The sequence below is a fragment of the Aotus nancymaae genome, unplaced genomic scaffold (genome assembly GCF_030222135.1).
Source record: "Aotus nancymaae isolate 86718 unplaced genomic scaffold, 86718_ANA_hifiasm-v0.15.2.pri h1tg000002l, whole genome shotgun sequence".
NCBI classification, from domain to species: domain Eukaryota; kingdom Metazoa; phylum Chordata; class Mammalia; order Primates; family Aotidae; genus Aotus; species Aotus nancymaae.
The window spans coordinates 26,062,599-26,085,214 of NW_026988413.1; the positions used below are offsets into that span (position 1 = coordinate 26,062,599).

The window sequence follows — 22,616 nt, forward strand, 5'->3', positions numbered from 1 at the left end:
GGCAGATTGCTTGAGCTCAGGAGTTTGAGACCAGCCTGGGCAACATGGTGAAACCCTGTCTCTACCAAAAATACAGAAAATTAGCCAGGTGTGGTGGCATGCACCTGTAGTCCGAGCTGCTTAAGAGGCTAAGCTGGTAGAATCACTTTAGCTTGGGAGGCAGAGAGGCTGCAGTGAACCGAGATCTCGCCACTGCACTCCAGCCTGAGCAACAGAGACAGACTCTGTTTCAAAGATAATAAATGAAAAAAAGTAGGCTAGGCATGGTGGTTCTCACCTGTAATCCCAGCACTTTGGAGGCTGAGGTGGGTAGATCACAAGGTCAAGAGATCGAGACCGTCCTAGCCAACATGGTGAAACCCCGTCTCTACTAAAAATACAAAAATTAGCCGGGTGTGGTGGCGCGCGCCTGTAGTCCCAGCTACTTGGGAGGCTGAGGCAGGAGAATTGCTTGAACCTGGGAGGCAGAGGTTGCAGTGAGCCAAGATTGAGCCACTGCACTCTAGCCTGGTGACAGAGCAAGACTCTGTCTCAAAAAGAAAAAAGAAAAAAACCCATTATAGTACATGAATGTGTACCAAGATTTATCTGCTGCTGTTCATATGATACAAAGAAACCTTTAAAAGTAGTAGGTGTACATTATTTTCATTTTATTAGAATAAAACCAATATGATAAAACCAGTTTATTGGTCAACAAATATTTCAGAAGTTTCCCTTTTCACTTTCAATAGTGTATATTGTCTAAAATACATATTTAAAAATATATTGTCTCAAGTATATTTAGATGATATATGGTTAGAGAGAGCCGATTTTTACCACTTGAAGGATTACATTGGCAAAACAGTGAGCAAGTTCTGGCTGGGTGCAGTGGCTCACACCTGTAATCCCAGCACTTTGGAAGGCTGAAGTGGGCAGATTACCTGATGTCAGGAGTTTGAGACCAGCCTGGCCAACACAATCAAACCCCATCTCTACTAAAAATACAAAAAGAGGCTGGGCGTGGTGGCAGGTGCCTGTAATCCCAGCTCAGGACACTGAGTCAGGAGAATCGCCAGAACCTGGGAGGCAGAGATTGCAGTGAGCCGAGATGACGCCACTGCACTCTGTCTCTACTAAAAATACAAAAATTAGCCAGACTCCGGCTCAGAAAAAAAAAGAGCAGGTTCTGGCACTTGGTAGGTATTTTATTGCACCAATTTAGGCTTCTCCCCAGAGAGTTCTTAGAAAAGCAATACCAAGTATTGCTGTATCAGGCCACCTGCTACTCCAAGACCATGAATTAACTTGTTCTAAGCCCCATTTAAGGAAAGAAAAGAGGAAACAGAGGTTTATTTCCCATCTAGACAATCCACTCGAGAAAATTCTGTCTTGGTTGTAACTCCAGGCTTTTTTCTTATACAGACATTTTATTAATGCATTTACGAGTTAGAAGAGTTGGGATAAGGTGCCATCTGGAGTTTCTCTGCCTTGCTGATCTGAGCTCAGACCTGCCAATTTACGAGAGATGATTGATAACACCCCGTAACAGCTGAGTAAGTAGATTCTTCTGTTTTACTGCTTTTTTAAAAAAAGTTTAAAGTTTTAAAATACTATGAACTTTAATTGGGTTCTTTAAATTTCGTTGTTGAATAATGCAATTATGATAATTTTAATAAATGAATATTTGTAAATAATGGGATTCTGGAAGAAATTAATCCTCTGATGAAAGAAAAGAGTTAATGAAGACATTCTTCATACATAGCATTTAAGAAACATAAGACTTAAATACATATATTAAAAATTTAGGCCAGGCACGGTGGCTCATGCCTGTAATCCCAGGACTTTGGGAGGCTGAGGCGGGTAGATCACCTGAGGTCAGGAGTTTAAGACCAGTCTGGCCAACATGGTAAAACCTCATCTCCACTAAAAATATAAAAATTAGCTGGGCATAGTGGTGGGTGCCTGTAATCCCAGCTACTCGGGAGGCTGAGGCAGAAGAAACGCTTGGATCTGGAAGGTGGAGGTTGCAGTGAGTGGAGACTGTGCCTCTGCACTATAGCCTGGGTGACAGAGGCTCTGTCTCAAAACAAACAAACAAACAAAAATCTCAAAGCATTCTCCTTAGTGCTTTATTTCACTTTTACATTATAAAATGCAAAAAAAATTATTAAAGCAACTGTTAATACATTTTTTAAATGCAACTGTATATAAAATTGTCTTTTAATGCAGGATGCATTTTGGTTGATTTGAAATAAATACTGGTTTAGTGGAAATAGAATTTTAATAGTTTTTTCTATTTGAAAATAATGATTTTCCTGATTGTAATATAGATAAGATCACAAAATCTCTCTGGATTTAACTTGGGAAATCCAGACTAGGGAAGAATGGCTTTCATTCTTCCTAATCAAAACACCTGAATGAAGTTTAAAGTGTTCTAGGAGTTCAGTCAGTTATCTTGAAAACAAATGATTTCTCAGAATAAGAGCTATTACTCCTCCTATTATATCCTTTGAAACTGTTTTCACAAAACTAATAAACCATGAGATTGTACCAGGGCCTTGTTTGGTATTCTTAAACTAAAAACAATGAATAAATCTGCAAGATATTCTCCACTGCAGTTGGATTATTTAATTTTGGTTAAAATCTGTGCTGTCCAATATGGTAGCAATTGGTCCCATGTAGCTATTGGACGTTTGAAATATGAGTAGTACTAAGGGAAATGTTCTCTGCAGAAAATACACACCATATTTCAAAAACTTAATATGAAGGACTACAATATTAGTAAGTTATATATGACTCACATGTTGAAATGATAATATTCTGGATATATTGAATTAAAACATGTTATTACAATTAATATTTGTTTTCTTTTACTCTTTTTATGGGACTGCTAGAAAATTTAAAATTGCAGCTTAACGGATCTATGTCATCATATACAGTCAACATTCTTAGTCATCCAGTACCTAGCATTCTATGGTTCTTGAACTTTCTAGTCTCCATATGGATCAATTCATACACATTTGTATTGTTACATGATTCTTCGATTCATCAAATATTTGTTACCATGTGTCAGACAGTATTCTAGGTGTTGATGATATAGTAGTTAACAAAATGAATGAAACTCTGCCTTCGTGGAGGTAACATTCTAGCAGGAAGACACAGACTAAGAACAAATAAAAGCACAATATGTGGTATATGAGAGGGCAGTCAGTGCTTTGGAGGAACGTAAGGCAGGGAAGGGTAAGGGCTGGAGAGTTCACTGGTAAAGAGATGTTCAGGGAAGGCCTCAGTGAGAAGTTGTGAAGAAGCTGTTGGAAAGGGCTCTCTTGGTGTTTGGGGGAAGTGTTGTAGGCAGAGAGGATAGTAAATGTAAAGACCTTGAGGCAGAAGCATGCTTGGCTTGTTTGAAAGTAGGAGGAGGCTGGTGAACGGAGTAGAGTGAGTAAAGGGAAAAGAGGGAGATGAGAGGATATGGATGGTCATGTCATGTTGTCAGAGGCATTTAAACCAGAGCAACTCCATCTTGAATAGGGGCTGGATAAAATAAGGCTGAGACCTCCTGGGCTGCATTCCCAGACAGTTAGGCATTCTAAGTCACAGGATGAGAGAAGAGGTCAGCACAAGATACAGCTCATAAAGACCTTGCTGATAAAACAGGCTGCAGTAACGAGGCCAGCCAAAACCCACCCAAACCAAGATGGGGACGAGCGTGACCTCTGGTCATCCTTACTGCTACACTCCCACCAGCTCCATGACAGTTTACAAATGCCATGACAACGTCAGGAAGGTACCCCATATGGTCTAAAAGGGGAGGCATAAATAATCCACCCCTTGTTTATCATACAATCAAGAAATAACCATAAAAATGAGCAACCAGGCTGGGCGTGGTGGCTGACGCCTATAATCCCGGTACTTTCAGAGGCTGAGGCAGGTGGCTCACCTTAGGTCAGGAGCTTGAGACCAGCCTGGCCAACATGGTGAAACCCCGTCTCTACTAAAAATATGAAAAATCTAGCCAGGCGTGGTGGCACCCGCCTGTAATCCCAGCTACTTGGGAGGCTGAGGCAGAAGAATCACTTGAACCCAGGAGGCAGAGGTTGCGGTGAGCCGAGATGGCGCCATTGCACTCCAGCCTGGGCAACAAGAGCGAAACCTCGCCTCGAAACAAAAAGTGAGGAGGGCAGCCAGCAGCCCTCAGGGTTGCTCTGTCTATAGAGTAGCACTCTTTTATTCTTTTGCTTTCATAATGATCTTACTTTCAGTTTACGGACTTGCCTCAAATTCTTTCTTGCATGAGATCCACGAACCCTCTCTTGGGGTCTGGATGGGGCCCCCTTTCTGGTAACAGTGTGAACAGTGGTTATTGTGTGGGTTTTGGCTTCCAGTGAGATGAAAAGGAACTGGTGGATTTTAAGGAGAAAAGTAACATGATCTTTCTATTGAAGCTAATGTGATTTGAATACTGTGGGCTTGGGGTGGGGGTGTTTGCAAGGGTAGAAGCAGAGAGACCCGATGAAGCTACTGCAGTGACACAGCTGAGAGATAGAGGTGCCTGCGACCATAAGCAAGGGATGTGATGAGAAACGATGGAATTCTAGTTACATGTTGTTGTGAAATTAGATATGGGATGAGAGACAAAAAGAGGTGTCAGGGAGGACTCCACAGTTTTCAGCTTGAACAACTGAAAGTGGAGGTGCCTTTGCTGAGATTTGGGGGGGATTGTGGAGGAACCGATTGGAGGCAGTACTAGGAGCTCAGTTTTAAGCACATTAAATTTGAGATTCCTCTTTAGACATCTAAGCAGAAAGCTCATATAGGTAGAATCTGGACTTCAGTGGGAGGTCAGGATTAAAAAGGCAAATTTAAAGTCATTAGCATTGAACTGTTGTTCAAAATCACAAGAAAGATTGAGGCCACCAAGGGAGTGAGAAGAGTGGTCTGGGGCCTCTCCTGGTCCCGTGGAGTAAGCAAGGCAGACTGAGGCACAGACGGGAAGGTGTAAATCGTGGTTCTCTAGCCACCAAGGGAAGCAGTAGTAACCCACCTTGTCAGATGCTGCTGATGGGTCAGCTAAGATGCCAGCTGAAAACCGATCAGAAGTAGCAGTGAGGAGGAAGTTAGTGACCTTGGCGAGTGGTTTCAGTGAAATGGTAGAGACAAAAACCAAAGTGGAGCAGATTCGAGGGAGAATTGATGGAACTGGATTGAAGAGTGAGTCTAGTCAGACTCTCTTTTGAGTAACTTGTGAAGCCCAGAAGAATCCAGGAAAGTTTTTGTTTTTGTTTTTCAAGATGAGAGAAATTACATGTTTCTCCCAATGCATGTGTTAGAGAGGTTGCAAGTTATTTTTCTGAAATGGTCTACCAGATGGACAACATTGAAGACCACCACGGCCCGTGTGCGTTAGATGTGGACGTGGAGTGCATCCCTCCTGAGACGGCTTCATAGAATTGGGCTGTGGAGAAGGCAGAGGAGTGGGAGGGGCTGGGGGCAGAGAGAGAAAGAGCGAATGTAGAGGTTGGCGTTGAGTGTGTTAAAGGCGGCTTTTGTAATTGTTATGAAATTTGGTTTCTTCTTGCTCAGTGTCTGCATTCACCTTCCGGGAATTAAAAATTTTAAGGTAACAAACGTTAAGACTAGTTCTCCTCAACTGAAAGTGTTGAAAAAGCTGATGTCTGGGGGCTAATTTCTTTTCCTTACCCTTGAGGAAGTTATTGAAACATTTGAAGAAATCGAGGCAGAGACAGTACCCAGTGCCACACAAAATGAAATATTGCCAGAATGACTGGATTTTAGATCTGATTTCCTAGCTATGTGGAACACTTAATCCCTCTGTGTTTGGTTCCAGCAGGTATTAAATGAGAATAATACCTGCTCTACCTGCCACAGGAGGTTTTTATGAGGATCAGTTGAACTAGTAGGTGAAGGGGCTTAGTCAACTATAAAGCATTGTATTATATAAATATGAACTAATGATGTTAAAACTAAATTATACTTGAGGATTTTGCGATAGCATTTGGAATAACTGGAGAAAGTATAATGTGACAAAATCTGGGCTGGGAATATCTGTAATACATAATCATACTAATAGAACTGCAAGAATTTGCTTTTTGTCTATGTCTGACTTTGTTAATGACACTACAGAATCGACCGATTTGGGCAATCTTGGAGTTTTGTGGTCAAGCCACAGCTGAGGTCCAAGCAATCAATCAGTTTCTCTTCTAGGAGTCTCAAAGTTACTGAACATCTGGCTATTTTGGTACTTTAATAGAATGTTAGCTTGCTGGTATTATGTGGAAGAGCCACTCTCTTAATAGAAAATATTCACGTTCTGATGATAAATTTTCTATCAGACTTGGAGACCATTTCTATATTTGATATTTGGAGTTAAATTATAGTCATACTTTATTTTTGTATTATCATCTTTATGCTGTGGAAAATTGAGAAATTAAATGAGTAGCCAAGTCACATCCCTTGATGGTGATGTGAAGAAGACAGGTGATTTTCTTCCTGAATGAAACAGGTGTAAAACTGGACAAGATTGTCTAAAATGGTCATTTCTTGGCACTGGAAACTGACCAAAAAGGCAGATAATAATTTGAGAGGCATTATTGATACACTGGATCTTTGGGTATGAAGAGTAGGGGTTGTGGCCTTCTCGTGTGGGGCTTCTTCTGTCTTTCTGCCCACTATCTAAGTTGTCAAACTGCTGGTTTATCAGACATGATAGACTCAATCTGAAGTGTGGGTAAGGGTTGGGGTTAAGAAATCACAACTTTGCTGGCTAAAAGTGGCAAAATCAGTTCATAATGAAAAACCCACAGCTTTGCTACTTCGAGTCTGCAGTTTGCTAGTTGGAGGCCGCCCAGAAATTTAACAAGGAGATCCTAGAAATGAGAGACCTGTAGAGGGCTAACATGGCTCTCCAGCCGTCTGTAGCAGACAGCTAAACTTTGCATGCCCAGGAGATACTCAGTAGAGCCCAGCAAAAAGTGAAAGCCAGGAGAGGCTTGAAATCTGGGTACAACTTTGAAAGCTGCCTTCCATGCACAGACTGTTGATTCCGCAGACGGTGGAAGCCTTACAGGTACAAGGTGGCTGGGCACAATCTCTGCCCAAATCACTGGCTGACCACTAAACTAAGCAGCCACTCAGTCATTAGGGAAATGCAAATTAAAGTCATAATAACAACCACCAGAATGGCTAAAATTAAAAAGATTGACCATCCAAGTGTTGATAAGGCTATGCGGAAACCAGAATCCTCGCAAACTCCTGGTGGGAATATAAAATAGTACGGCCGTGATGGAAAACAGTTTGGTAGTTTCTTAAAAAGTTCAACATACACAATGTGTGACTCAGCAATTCTGTTTCCAAGGTATGTTGTCTGGAAAGATGACAGCATGTGTCCAGGCAAAATTGGTATACAATGTTCATAGTGTCACCCAGCAAGCAATCAGTTGGCTTGCTGCCCAAGGACATAGAGGCCAATACCATGGAGCTGGTTTTTGATGAAAAAGAAGCTTTATCATGACTGGGCTGGCTAGCAAGGAGCCAGGAAGAAGCACTCAAATCTCCCTCCTGGAGCTGGTAGTTCAGTTGAGTTTTAGAAGCATAGGGTAATAAGATGTGATCCTCTTGGATCTTGCGATGAAGCGATGCTGGGAGGTGTTTTCTGACTGGCTCCTGCCATGGGGTTGTGCCAGAGCTTGATCTAATTGGATTCTGGATCTACTTTTTTTTTTTCTTTTTTTGAGACAGAGTCTCACTCTGTCACCCAGGCTGGAGTGCAGTGGCGCAATCTCAGCTCACTACAACCTCCACCTCCTGGGTTCAAGCAATTCCCCTGCCTCAGCCTCCCAAGTAGCTGGGATTACAGACGCCTGCCACCATGCCCAGCTAATGTTTGTAATTTTAGTAGAGACTGGGTGTTGCCATGTTGGCCAGGCTGGTCTCGAACTCCTGACCTCAGGTGATCTGCCCACCTGGACCTCCCAAAGTGCTTGGATTAATGAGCTACCGTGCCCAGCTTCCACTTCTTAATTCAGCCCCCTCTCCTTGGTTGAACATTTAGGTTGCCCCAGTAGTTGCATGCTTGGTTCATTTGGACATGCTCAGGTTACCTGACGTTCAACCTGGGGGCCCATGGCAACTGAAAAACAACTCACAACTTCGTTACAGAAGAGATGAATGAGATTGGTCTGATGTAGTTAAAATAGCAGCTTTAGCTATGATTGATGAAACCTGGAACTAATTTATGTGTCTGTCAGCAGATAAATGGATAAGCAAATTGTGGTATAGCTGTCAATGAAAATGAATGGACTGTTGATAACATACAACAACATGTATGCATCACAAAATAATAATATGCTGCGTGAGAGAAGCCAGATACCTTTTCCTACAAAATATCGTAGTGATTCCATCTAGGTGAAATTCTAGAAAATGCAAGCTCATCTGTAGTAACAGTATTTCAGTGCCTGCAGATTAGAAGATGGCTTGGGACAGGAGGCAGAAAGGAATTCCAAAGGAAAGAGCACAACGAAACATTTGGGGTGACGTATATATTCCCTATCTTGATTATGCATGATGATTTCATGGTTGTATACATATGTCAAAACTCATCAGACTGTGTATTTAAATATGTGCAATTTACTGTATAGCAACGGTAACTCAGTGAAGTTATAAAAACTGTCCATTCAAAAGCCAAACAGATGTTCATAGTAGCATTATTCACAGTAGACAAAAACTGGAAAACAATCCAAATCCATCAGCCAGTGAATAGATGAACAAAACTTGATATGTCCATATCATCCATGAAAAGGAATGAAGTTCTCATTCATTTCACGGGTACATACTGCAATATGGTTGAGCCTCCAAAACATTTTGCTAAGTGAAAGGGCTATATATTGTATGATACCATGATAGGAAACTTTTAGAACAGGCAAAACCTCAGATCAAATCAGTGCTTGCCTGGGTGTGGGATAGGAGCATGGGGGATTGCTTTGGGTGATGGAAATGTTCCTGGTAATCGTTGTGTATAAATCCTATGAAAATGTGGAATTGTATACTTAAAATGGATAATTTTCATAACATACAAATTATACCTCAAGAAAGCCACTAACTGTGGGTGGCCACTCAAAATTTCAAATTCTCTTTAAGATGACTGTTAAAGGAATTGAACTATAGTACTGATTTCATTGTAACACACTGCTTTGGAATGCTCTGGTGAGGTTCACTGAATTCATGTTCTATGCCAAATGCTTTTTGGATTCTAATTGTAAAACAGAGTTATTTGTTTTTCCCAGAATTTGGGGACCAGGAATAGCTCTATTTCCCTTGCATATGAGTTGTCAAATGATTGGTTTTATATTAAATAGCTATTAACACACCCCTCCTCACTGGAAAACATGTTAGTTTCTTGGATTAATAATCTCTTTGTGTAAAGTAGTTCAAATTTATGGTGGTGGGTTAGCCTTCTTTATTTTATTTTTTTGAGACAGAGTCTTACTCTGTCGCCCAGGATGGATGGAGTGCAATGGCATGATCCTAAGATCATGCAACGTCTGCCTCCTAGGTTCAAGTGATTCTCCTGCTTCAGCCTCCCAAGTAGCTGGGACTACAGGCACACCCCACCATGCCTGGCCTTTTTAAAAAAAATTTTTTTTTTTTTAGAGATGGGGTTTCATTATGCCAGCCAAGCTTGTCTTGAACTCCGGCCCTCAAATGAGCTACCCTCCTCGGCCTTTCAAAATGCTAGGATTATGGGCCTGAGCCATTGTGCCTGCTCCTATCCTTCACCTTTTAATTCTTCAGGAAAGAAACTGATGGTGGCTTAACACCTTTGCTTCTAGGCCTGGGTGTCCACCCACCTGACCCCAAGTCCCATATTATGTAGAGACATCAGGTAATCTGAGCATAAGATCCTTGCAGGTTGGGGAAGTGAAGCAGAGAGACCTGTCCTCCTGGAGTGCTTCCCAGCTGGGTCTGGCCATTTTCTGCACCAGACCAGGAATCAGTTATCCCTGGGGTTAGTGACCTCACACCTTTACCCCTGAATGCCCCCATATATAAAATAGGAGATTGAATTTTACTTACTTAGGTAAAAGTTAGACATTTACCTAATATTAATGAAAATGCAATGACCCTGGAACATCCTATCCTGCCCATGATTCTGCCCAAGTTTATACAAATGGAAAAAAAATGTATTTTGGAAACAACCCATTTTTAAACTGAAATTCATGAAGCCATTTTTTTCCAAATAAAGTACCAGCTAGTTAACCAAATTGCACTTTTTCTCCTTTTCCTTTCCTCAAAAGCAAATCCCTTATTCAACAAAGATTTGTGGAACACTCATATGTGCCAGGCACCCTGAAGATAAAGACATACCCACCCACAAGGATAAAAGAGGCATGGTGGCGGGGCAGGGCTGGTATCCAGCCTGCTTCAAAAGGGAGGAGGGATATCCACAGAGAGGGGCTGGGGAAGGCCTTGCAGGAGGGCGTGGAAGAGCTGGGTTCAGAGGGGTGAATAGGACTTGGCTGTTAACCAGGTTGCAAGATGTTGGTAAGGACTTTATCTAAAGCTGTAGCATTGGGGTTAAAGAAGAGAGGATAGAGTCAAGAGATTCAGTGACTGGGAGTGATGCTCCCTTTTGACTGGCAGGATAGGGAGAATATAGGAGAAAAAGGAGTCAAGGATTAGTTCAGCTTCTGCCTCGGCCTTCTCAGCAAGTGTTGGGGAGTTCACTGAGGTGGGGAATACAAAATACTCAGAGGTCATATCTGGTTGTTTTGCTTATTGATTTGAGAAATGAGGAATTCACTTTGGAGGTCTGATCAGGGGAATGCAGCCTGCATTTGATTGAACTTTAAAGCTGATCCTCTTTGTCCCGTGGCCTAGCTCTTGTGGGGGGACACACATGGCGCATCAGGCAGAAAGGGGCAGCTAGCGAGGTCTTGGCCAGCTGTGGTTGGGCAGCATCATGGGCTGTAGTCTATCTCACCTTTTTTTTTTTTTGAGATGGAGTGTTGCTCTGTCATCGTGCCGGAGTGCAGTGGCACAATCTCGGCTCACTGCAACCTCCACCTCCCAGGTTCAAGCGATTCTCCTGCCTCAGCCTCCCAAGTAGCTGGAACTATAGTTGCACGCCACCATGCCCAGCTAATTTGTGTATTTTTAGTAGAGACGGGGTTTCACCATGTTTGCCAGGATGGTCTCGATGTCGTGACCTTGTGATCTGTCCGCCTCGGCCTCCCAAAGTGCTGGGATTACAGGGGTGAGCCACCACACCTGACCATCTGTCTCACTTTTACAGGCGGAATCCCCATGGGACACTTCGGGGCATTTACAGAATGGAAAAATTCTTTCACGTGAAATCCTGTCACGTTGAAGAATTTAGCAGTTCCTTTTGATAATTATTTTTTCTACTTGCTCTCTTTCCTCCGTATTTTTACCACTTATGGGAGTACATCTTTATATTTCTCTGGTACAAGGAAGATAAAAAGGGTGAATTTTATGAAAGACTGACCAGTCCTTGACTTGTATTAGCTCACTTAACTTTTAAAACCACCCTGTAAAGGAGGTACTTTTTATCATATAAATTCATGATGAAGATAAATAAAACAGGTGTTTGGGAATCAGCAGATTTTGAAATTTTATGACATGCCATTAACACAAAGCATAAATTCTTTTATTCCGATCCATTGACATTAACATATAAATAAGGATGACAATTTGTTATTTTGGAAATTCTAATTATTTGTCTTGTCCTTCAAAGAAGTGCTTTGGTTACAAGTAGGTCCATAACACACAAAATAAAATTCTATTTATGGCTGGGCGCAGTGGCTCATGCTTGTAATCCTAGCACTTTGAGAGGCCAAGGCGGGTGGATCACCTGCGGTCAGGAGTTCCAGACCAGCCTGGCCAATGTGGTGAAACCCCGTCTCTGTTCAAAGTACAAAAATTAGCTGGGCATGGTGATGCACACCTGTAATCCCAGTTACTTAAGAGGCTGAGGCAGGAGAACCTCCTGAACCCGGGAGGCGGAGGTTGTAATGAGCCGAGATTGCGCCATTGCACTTCAGTCTGGGCAACAGAGCAAGACTGTCTCAAAAAAAAAAAAAATTCTGTTTACATACTTTTTGATAATATTGAAAAATAAATATGGAAAATGATTCTCCTTAGGAAAATTGATGCCCATTATTCACTTTGCTGTTTCATTAATGATCATGAATATATTAAACTGAAATAAGCAGCTGCTTTGAAACTATATCAAAACAGTAAAAGTTTAAAATTAGATTCTCCTTATTGCATTAAATGCATCTTCTAGTAATATGTGGTGGTCGCTACCTGTTTTCCATGTATTCTTGGAAATTTGGTAATGAAAAGAACTTGGTGAATAGATGCTGTAGGTCACGAGGTGTGGTGCAAAGTGCACGGCCTTGGGATATCGGACATCTGAGCCAAATCGCAGTTCTCTGGTTGTAATGCCTTGAGGAAGTAAGTTCCTTGACCTCGATTGTGCTGTTTCCTGGTCTATAAAATGAAGACAATAAAGAACCTGCTCCAGTACGCTAAAACTCAAAGGACTTCTGGACTTGAGTGCTGGAGCAAAGAGGCAGTTTCCTTTTGTACCACAAGAGGGAGTGCCTGTATCGATGTTAACCTGAACTGCGGTTTGGATTTCTTTCTAAAATGTCGCTGAAAATTTAGGAATAAATGGATTACTGGGAAAATGTTAAAGAAAAAGATTTTTTGACAGTGTCAGGAGAAAGAGGAACTCAAAACATAAATGGTTAACAGGAAGGGAATACGTATAAAATTCCTTTAAGGTATGAAAAGCCTCGTTGACAGTGTCACATATTTCATTCCCAGTCAACAATCCTTTATTGTCAATGTCTAACCATGTTGATTTATTTGTTTTATTTTCCTCCTCCTTTGTAACTGTATTATAAATATTTTATATCCAACAAATATAGAGCTTAAAATTTAGTTTCTTAGTAGTAGTAGTCCTGAATAATTAATAGCAATTGAAATTGGATTGGGCTCAGTGCCTTGGATATGTACAAAACCTGTTTGCCTCCAATGAGTGAGTTAGAAAATATTTTAATCTTTTCATCCTGCTCCCCTCCCACATACTTTTTTTTCCCTCTTACTTTGAGCTTCTGGATCCTTTCATGCAATGTGTTACTGTCATACATAGCTCACATGGGGTGGGAACAGAAAAACATTGTTTCCCTGGCCCAACCCTAGGGACATGGAACTCATTTTGTTAGACAGTGAAATTTTAAAATTTGAAACCAAGACCAGAGCTCAACAAACAGCAAAATTGGCAATTGTGGGGTTATCTAACAAATTTCAGGAAAAAATCCAGTTGTAGCTCAGTGATGCGACTATGTCCTTTGATGGACAGTTTTCAGGTAGACTCTTTATTTTGCTGGTATTTGTATTACACACAGAGCACATTGTTTTATGGAACTGTAATTATACCATAATACTTCTTCTATTGGGAAATGTTGTGGATTTAGAAAGAGCAATCCTAGGCATTTCCTTTTACTCTCTATCCTACTGTTTAGAAGTTTTCCCTGTGGTTTGTTCCTGGAAATTAAATTCAGAGTCAGATTGCCCTGGCTCAGATCATGGCACCACGATGTGTGAAACTTGACAATGTCAGAGTTATCACTATAATTTCACTCTCAGTCACTTGAAATTTGATAATTTCTTGAGCAGAAGAAAGGGAAGTGGAATTACTACAGAAATTATGCATAATTTTATCTTATCTGTGCGGCAGCCTGTTCAAAGTGATCATTGCTATTACACAGTATAGAATTACAGACTTGTAAATACTTCTGAAGATTCCCACTTTAAAAAAAGCAAGCAAGCAAAAAGATCTCTGTGGCCATATATATATTTTTTTGTTTCCAACAGGAAATTTGTTCTTGTTTCAAAATGTGGGAACACCCATTCTCTGTTGGCCACATGAATGTCATCCATTTGTTTATTGCAGCAGAAAAAAAGCAAAGAATGGTTGATACAGGGGCAAGCTGTTCCTTTTAGGTTACTTTAAAAAATCATAGAATTATTTCAGATATACAAAGAAAGCATAAGGAATACTCTAACCAGTATATATGTATACAGTATCCAGCATAAGAATGGAAATGTTATGTAGTTATTAAAACATTATGTGTGTGCTTCCACAAGCCTGTCCTCCTTTTTACCTTCCAGAAGTAACTTCTCTGTTGAATTTGGTGTTCATCATTCTGGTGCATGCTTTTACAATTTTATTAAATACACATGAATCCCCAAACATAAATAATATTGTTTCATAACATAAATTGTGTTGTGGTGCGTGTTTTGAAACAGGATATACATTGTATCTGTTGCAAGTCAGGTTCCAAGGGAAGCAGACTCTGAGAAGATTTAGACAGGATGCAACTGGTGGCTCATGCCTGTAATCCCAGCACTTTGGGGAGACCGAGGCGGGTGAATCACTTGAGGTCAGGAGTGCAGCCTAGCCAACATGGTGAAACCCCATCTCTACTAAAATACAAAAAACTAGCCAGGTGTGATAGTGGGCGCCTGTAATCCCAGCAACTCAGGAGGCTGAGGCAGGAGAATCACTTGAACCTGGGAGGTGGAGGATGCAGTGAGCCAAGATCGAGCCACTGCACACTCCAGCCTGGGTGACAAAGCAAGACTCAATCTCTCAAAAAAAAAACAAAAAAACATGTAGGAAGTTTGTTAAGGAGATTTTAGGATTAAGATTTGTGGAATAGGAGGAAGCAGAATTGGGCAGAGGGAGAAATTGGGCTGCAGTGTGATCACAAGATGGGCCTCAGCTTATCCCAAAGGAAATGTTGAAGGTAGGTTAGCCCTTGAGGATGGTACCAAGTTGGGGTGAGGGGCCAAGCCCTGGTAGCTTCACATTCACCAGTTATAGGAAGAAGGCTTGCCCTGAGGAGGGGATGAGACCTTGGTGAGGTGACTTTTTCATCTGAGGGGTGTTAACTTGCAATACTCCTAGAAATGGGGTGATAAACCCTTCAGTCCTAAAGAGAGACCTAAGCAGCCATCTCAGTATTCACTACAGTTGATGTATACATTGTCTGAGCCTGAGTCAATATTGTATACGTTGTCTGAGCCTGAGTCAATGTTGTATACATTGTCTGAGCCTGCCTTTTTTACTGTATATTATGTTTTTGGAATTTGCTCTAGTAGCTCTAGTTCATTTATTTTAATTGTTTTATAGTATTCAGTTTTTTAAAGTATGTCACAATTTTAAAATATATTTTCCTATTGAGAGACTTTTAAGTTTTTGCATCTTCTTATTATTGAAAAAAATGTGGCTATATGAATTCATTTATATTTCTCCTTAGTGCATGTATCAGAGTTCATCTGGGATATATAACTAGAAAATTACTGAGTCTTAGGGTATGAACCATTTTAAATCTAATAACTATAATGAAATTGCTCTCTGGAGTGGTCGTATCTCACCCCACATCCTCATAAACACTTGTCATTGCCAGATCCTAATTCTACCAGTTTGATGGGTGTGAAATAGTATCTCATTGTAGTTTGATTAGAATTTGGTTGATAACTAGTGAGTGACATCTCATGGTAGTTTTATTAGAATTTGGTTGATAAGTGGGGAGATGGAGAATTTATGTGTCTATTTAGGTATATGTGTTTCTTCTGTGAAGTACATTTTCTAATCATGTGATTTTTCTGTTGATTTTTTTTTCTTCTTGATTCGTAGGCAATCTTTATATATTCTGCATATCAATTCTTTGTGGTATACATGAGTAAAAATATCTTCTCCTGGTTTGGGGGCAATTGTTCACTTTTTGAATAATGCCATTTGTTGAATAGGAGTTTCCTTTTAATATAATCCTTTCTTGGGGCATTGTTTCTGTGTGTATTATTTTGGAAATTCTCCCTTAGGCTGAGGTCTAAAATATCTAGAAAATATCCTCTGTTTACTATTAAAAGTTTTAAGGTTTTTCTTTTCACAATTTCACCTGCTGATCATCTAAAATAGAGTTTTGTGTAGAGCATGAGGGATAGTTGCCTAATTTTGTTTTTCTCATGGATGGATGGCCTGTTGTCTCAGCGCCATTTAGTCGCCTGTGCATCCCTTCTCCACCAATGCGCAGCGCCATTCTGTCCTACCAGCTTTTGTCTTTGGGGGCAGTTATTTTGTTCCACTGGTATATTTCTTTTTTCTTGCCCCACTTTCATGCCTTTTTTTTTTTTTTGAGACGGATTCTTGCTCTGTCGCCCAGACTGGAGTGCAGTGGCACGATCTCAGCTCACTGCAACCTCCGCTTCCCAGGTTCAAGCGATTCTCATGCCTCAGCCTCCTGAGTAGTTGGGATTACAGGAGTGCACACCATGTCCGGCTGATTTTTTGTATTTGTAGTAGAGACGGGGGTTTCACCATGTTGACCAGGCTGATCTCCAACTCCTGACCTCAAGTGATCTGCCCACCTTGGCCTCCTAGAATGCTGAGATTAAAGGTGTGAGCCACCATCATGCTTTTAAAATATGTCTTTATTTCTTTACTGTGTCTTAGTGTCTGGTGGTTTAAATCTCCTCTACTTGTTGTTCTTTAAAATCATCCCTACTCTTTGCCTTTTGCTTTTCCATATATATTTTAGAATTCTGCTCCATGGAAAACCCTCCTTTGATTGAAGTCACGCATTAACTATATAGATTAGTTTGAAGAGTAATGAAATTCTTATGGGTTAGATGTTACCTGTCGTCTTCTTTAATTTAGGTCTTTTTACTGTACACATCATTTTTATAACACTTTAAATGTGAATAAAGGTATTTCTTCATCAGCAGTTCGGTGACTGCATGATCATCCATTACTTAGCTCGACAGTAGTTTAACCATGCTTGTTAACATTTAAATTAGCATATTTCACAATGATTGTTTTGAACTCGCATATTTCCTATCATGAAATTATATGTAAATATTCACCTGTTTTATTCTAGTAGTGCTAGGAGTTTTATATAATTAAGTATTTGAGTGTAAAATGTGAGAAAAAATATCAAACTTATTTTTTCCCCACACAGATACCCAGTAATTGAATACTTTTTCCTTCGGTCTGACCTTGACTTTTTTGTTTCACCACCAAGTAACCATTAGCAGTGTCCTTACACAGCAGGCACTCAATAAATGTTTGAATAAATGAATTCATTTTTAATATTTCTATTTTTTGTTTTCAGATGTTTTATTATTTTCCATGGATACCTCTGTCTATTCTAGTTCTACTGCCTTGCTGTTTTAATTATCAGAGCTGTTATTATTTTTTCAGAATTTTTCTGGGCTACTTCTACATCATTTTTCTCTTGGATAAACTGAAATAATTTGGTCAACGTTCCTATAAAACTGTTATAATTTTGACTGACACTGTGTTGTTTTTTTTTTGAGACAGAGTCTCACTTTGTCACCTAGGCTGGAGTGCAGTGGCACGGTCTTGGCTCACCTCAACCTCCGCCTCCTAGGTCCAAGGGATTCTTCTGCCTCTCAAGTAGCTGGGATTACAAGCGATCACCACCACGCCCAACTAATTTTTGATAGAGATGAGTTTCACCATGTTGGCCAGGCTGGTCTCGAACTCCTGACCTCAAGTGATCCGCCTGCCTCAGCCTCTGAAAGTGTTTGGGATTACAGATGTGAGCCACCATGTCCAGCCTACACTGTGTTAATTTTCTTTAAAAAAAAAAAAAAAAAAAAAAAACTTAAATGCATTTATATTTTAATTTTCTGGCCTAATGAGTGCTACATATTCATCTAGTTCCATAAATTCTGTAACTTTGTGGTTAGAGCAGATAAACCCCCAGGTTTCTTTTTGGATTAAAATTCAGTGCAATTAAAGAAATTCGTTGAAGCAAACACAGTCCTGCCACGTGTTTATTCTGTAAGGACAAAATGTTTTTCTATATTGAACAGCAGTGCACAGGCTCTGCTGCCTCCCCACAAAACAGGACTCTCATGGTGCCACGTGTTCCCTGGCTGGACAGATTCCTGAAAATAGATACTAACTGCTGCTTGGTTGAAGAAGTCTTTTTTGTGTGTGAGCTACTTTCTCCCGCAGATATTTAAGGGAATTCTATATCCCTACTTCTCTGATTTCCCCCCTTTTTTGTGGTGAGGAAACAGGACACAGAGCCTGTTGGGTATGCAAGGGAAGTCTGGATGACTGCTTCACACCTGCCTGGATTCTGGCAGTGGTATTTGCCAAGTGAAGTCTGAAGGCTGGTTTGTCATGTGTTTTCACAGAGCACTGATGGCTCCCAGCCAGCCTGTTTTGGCTTTGTCTTTTTTTCTTGCATAAGATTGCCTATTTTTCACTTCAGATGGGGGTGTTAGGCACTTCAGAGATGTTTGTTCTTGTCTCACGCACGCCATCTGTGGTCTACTGGCATCTGAGACAGGTTCCCAAATTGGCCAGTATGTCTGTTGGTCACCAGGCGGGGTGACCAGGACCCAAGCCTGTGCTTGTCCCTGTCACTGCAGCCAAGGCAGCGGTGCACACCTGAAGGCCCAGACCTCAGTGCTGTTGGCCTAGTTTTAAAAAATTTAAACAAACTCTTCATATTGGAATAATTATACATCTGAAGACAAGTTCAAAGAGAGTACAGAGTTTCCATATGCCCCTCACTCAGTGACTCCTGTTGACGCTTACATTATTATGTTACATTTGTCACAATTAAGGAACAAGCATGGGTACTTCACTGTTCAGTAAAATCCTCATTTCAGTCAGAGCCCCCTCATTTTTCCGAATGCCTTTTTTCTGTTCTGCATTCAGGATGTCACAGCACATTTAGTCACTATGTCTCCTTAACATCCTCCAGTCTGTGATCGTTTCTGAGATGCTTGCTTTTGATGGCCTTGTCAGTTTCAAGGACTACTGGGCAGGTATTTCGCAGAATGTGCCTTTTTCTCATTATTAGACGGGGATTTGGGTTTTGGGAGGACAGCCACAGAGGTGAAGGGATATCCTTATCACACCCATGTGAAAAGAGGATGTCATCCGCATGGCTAACCACTGCTATGTTCACCTTGACCATGTCAGTGTGTTTCCCCTTCTTTCCAGTGCTCTGCTCTGCAGAAGCAAGTCCTAAGCACTGCATAGTCTCAAGTTAAAAGTTGTGTTAGTTGTCTTATCTGTTGGTACCCAGTTATATTTGAAGCCATGCCTAATATTTTTTGACTCTGAATATAGAGAGTTTGTGTTTAGAGCCTTAAGAATGAATACAAATTTATTCTGAACCTAAGAAGTGTTGGAAGTAGCTAGTATCTTTGTTGCATCTTTCTTCTACCACATGTACATTTGGTTTATTGGTTTGGCTTCCTGCCCGCCCCCCGCAAGGTGGAGTCTCTTTCTGTCTCCCAGGCTGTAGTGCAGTGGCATGATCTCGGCTCACTGCAACCTCTACTTTCCGGGTTCAAGCGATTCTCCTGTCTCAGCCTCCCGAGTAGCTGAGATTACAAGCGTGCACCACCACACCTGGGTAATTTTTATATTTTTAGTAGAGATGGGGTTTCACCATGTTGGCCAGGCTGATCTTGAACTCCTGACCGCAAGTGATCCGCCCGCCTCAACTTCCCAAAGTGCTTGGAAGCACTTGGCCACTGTGCCCGCCTGGTTTTAATTTAAAATCTTCATACTCTGTAAAAGACATCATCCTTCTACTGCTCCAACTACTCCATTCTGGTCATACGGCTACACAGATTGTGCTCCTTCTGGCATAAGAATGCCTTCTTTTTCTCCTACTGTCAGGGAATATAGTTTAGTATACGAGTGTTTTGTCCACAATGAAGCTTACCTAATAAATACCAAAATATGTTTATTCTGATTAATCTGATGGTATCTTTTTATGTATAAATTAAAGATTTATGAGTTTGAATGCTCACCGATGTCATCCTGAGTAGTTGGACCTTCCACACATTTCTGCTTGTAGAGTAATTGAACCTCAGGAGTTTGAATTTCAGATAGCTTGTCGTTTTCATGTTTGTGGGGTGAACTTCTTAATGAATTTCATAATTTTTGTCTGATTTTCTTTTCCACTCAGAAAACTTTCTTTACATTTCACTTCAAACTCATTCTAAATAAGGATGAAAGAAGAATATGTGTTTGTTTTAGCATATAATAGGAATGCTCCTAAAGCGAATGTATGTAAATGTTATATTTGTTCATTGAATCATCACATGTTTTAGGAAACTTACTGTTTCAAAAAACTTTGTGATGCCAAATATGACCAAATCCACATTTGCAGATATTTTATTTTACCCTCAGTTGTAAGCATTCCATTAAGATGGACTGGTAAACGTGTCTTTTCAGAATATTAGAACTTCGCGTTTCCTCTTCTTGGTGTTACTGTGAACTTATTTAAGAATAACATTGGGGCCAGGTGCGGTGGCTCATGCTTGTAATCCCAGCACTTTGGGAGGCCGAGGTGGGCAGATCACGAGGTCAGGAGATAGAGACCATCCTGGCTAACACGGTGAAACCCCGTCTCTACTAAAAATACAAAAAAAGAAATAGCCAGTGTGGTGGCACTTGCCTGTAGTCCCAGCTACAGCAGGCTGAGGTGGGAGAATCACTTGAACCCGGGAGGCAGAGGTTGCAGTGAGCTGAGATTGCACCACTGCACTCCAGCCTAGGTGACAGGGTGAGACTCTGTCTCAAAAAAAAAAAAAAAAAAAAAATGAACATTAGATCTTCATGTTCCCTCTTCTTGGTGTTACTATGAACTTATTTAAGAAAGTTTGAGTATATTAGAGTATTTTGTCTTTAAGGCAATCTTGGGATCTAGCAGCAAGGGAAAAAGTTCAAAAAGTGCATTTTAACAAGTCTTCTCACTTCATGGTCATTTGCTATGACTACTCAAAACAAGAATAATGTTCTTAATCAACCACAGGGGAAATCCTTTCTTCGGCCCTTCAATTCTACTTTTAGTCAGTCAAGCAATTCTTAATTTCATGCAGGGGATTCCCACACGTTCTGTAAGTTTCATTTAAAGTTTTCAGATATGTGTAGCATGTAGGATATTATTGCATTCGTCTTCTCCCTCAGCGGTGTGAGGTCTGTTCAGTGTGCCGCTAGTTTGTTTTAATATTACTCATTTTTTTTTTCTAAGTAGGGATGTGTAAGAATGAGCATGATAAAATGAAATCTAAAAATTAATTGATTTGTTCTCAGGTTAAAGGCCTATTAAATATAAAATCCTTGGATATATTCTGGGTCTTCTTTTCTGCAGCAAGTAAAGAATATTTTACAGAGCTTTGGATACAAGGCTCCTCCTGACCTGCCTTTTACTGAACTCACCGTGGCCCCCCTGGTTAGCTGCAGGCCCACCCATGCCCCAGGCTCAGCAGTCTCGGCGTAGTTTCACTGCTCAGATCTGACGAGTATGCTTCCTGCAATTACTGTGGAGGCCAGTTTCTAAGGCTTTGAAATGACCTTCAAAAAAATGATAAATGTTGAACCCCTCTTAGAAAAATATAGTGTGATAAAGACCTGTGATAAATCACATTATAAGGTAGATCATCTTGTAATTAATACACTGTAAGAGAGTTAGTTAAAGAACATCTGTGAGGACCTCCTATGTAGTTCTGGGATTTTCTAGTGTTTGTGTAGGAGAATACCATGGTTTCTTTGGGGGCAGGGGGTTCACATGTCCTCTGTCCTATGGGAAAAGCCTCAGTGGTAAACAGGAGCCATCCTTCCACTCTGAAGCACCCTTGCAGTATGTACCAGATGGAAGCTGTCTTAAATGAGAAGAAAACTAGTGACCTCTATACAGACAGCAAAGTCCCTGGGCATTCCCTTTGTCTTCCAGCACCAGGTCCAGTCCTCAGGGGGAAGTTTGTTGTTATTGAGAGTATTCCCAGAGATCTGAAAGGCCAGGGGGAAACTGGAGAGGAACAGAGACTGTGTTTCTCTTAAGGCATTTAGAAGTCATCCAGGGCTGCTTGAGGTAGCTCCCATCTGTAATCTCAGCCCTTTGGGAGGCTGAGGCAGGAGGAATGCTTGAGCCCAGGAGTTTGAGACCAGCCTAGGCAACAAAGTAAGACAGTGTCTCTATAACAAATAAAAGAATTGGCTGTGTGTGGTGGCACACACCTGTAGTCCCAGCTACTCAGGAGGCCACGGCAGGAGAATTGCTTGAGCCTCACAGGTCAACAGAGCGAGACTCTTGTCTCAAAATAAAAAATAAAAGCTCTCCCATTCTCATCCAAAAGCCAACAAACAACAATAATAAAAAAGATTTTTTTCCTGAAGATTCCTGTTTCACCCTCAGACCTTGACATCCCTGGAACTTACCTAACATGATATTTTCATAAAACAACAAAATTTTTATGTTCTTATGCCAAGAAGGTTCAGATCTGGAAGGATGCTTTAAAGGTGTTATCTCTCTCTTCATTTTGCTTCTCCTCTAACAGATTCTGTCTTTTTCCTCTGGTTTAAACATTTTAGGAAATTTTATGTTTAAACATTGCTTTCTCTTTTAGACAGGCGGGCTTGTCCATGCTTTTCAGCGCGTTGAGTCACTCCAGGACTACCCGCTCTGTGCCAGGTCCTCAGGAGAGCACTGCTGGGGCCGCCTGGCAGATTCCAGCTCCACCTC

General features: G+C 40.9%; 1 long non-coding RNA gene across 2 annotated transcripts in view; it reads left to right on the plus strand.

The window, feature by feature from the left end:
• Nucleotides 1–22,616, plus strand: part of LOC105732014 (uncharacterized) — a 239,360-nt gene that overhangs the window by 53,938 nt on the left and 162,806 nt on the right. For both annotated transcript variants that reach the window (XR_010341610.1, XR_010341611.1), the window contains exon 2: nt 1,402–1,532. This is a non-coding gene — a long non-coding RNA (uncharacterized LOC105732014). The remainder of the gene's footprint in view (nt 1–1,401; nt 1,533–22,616) is intronic.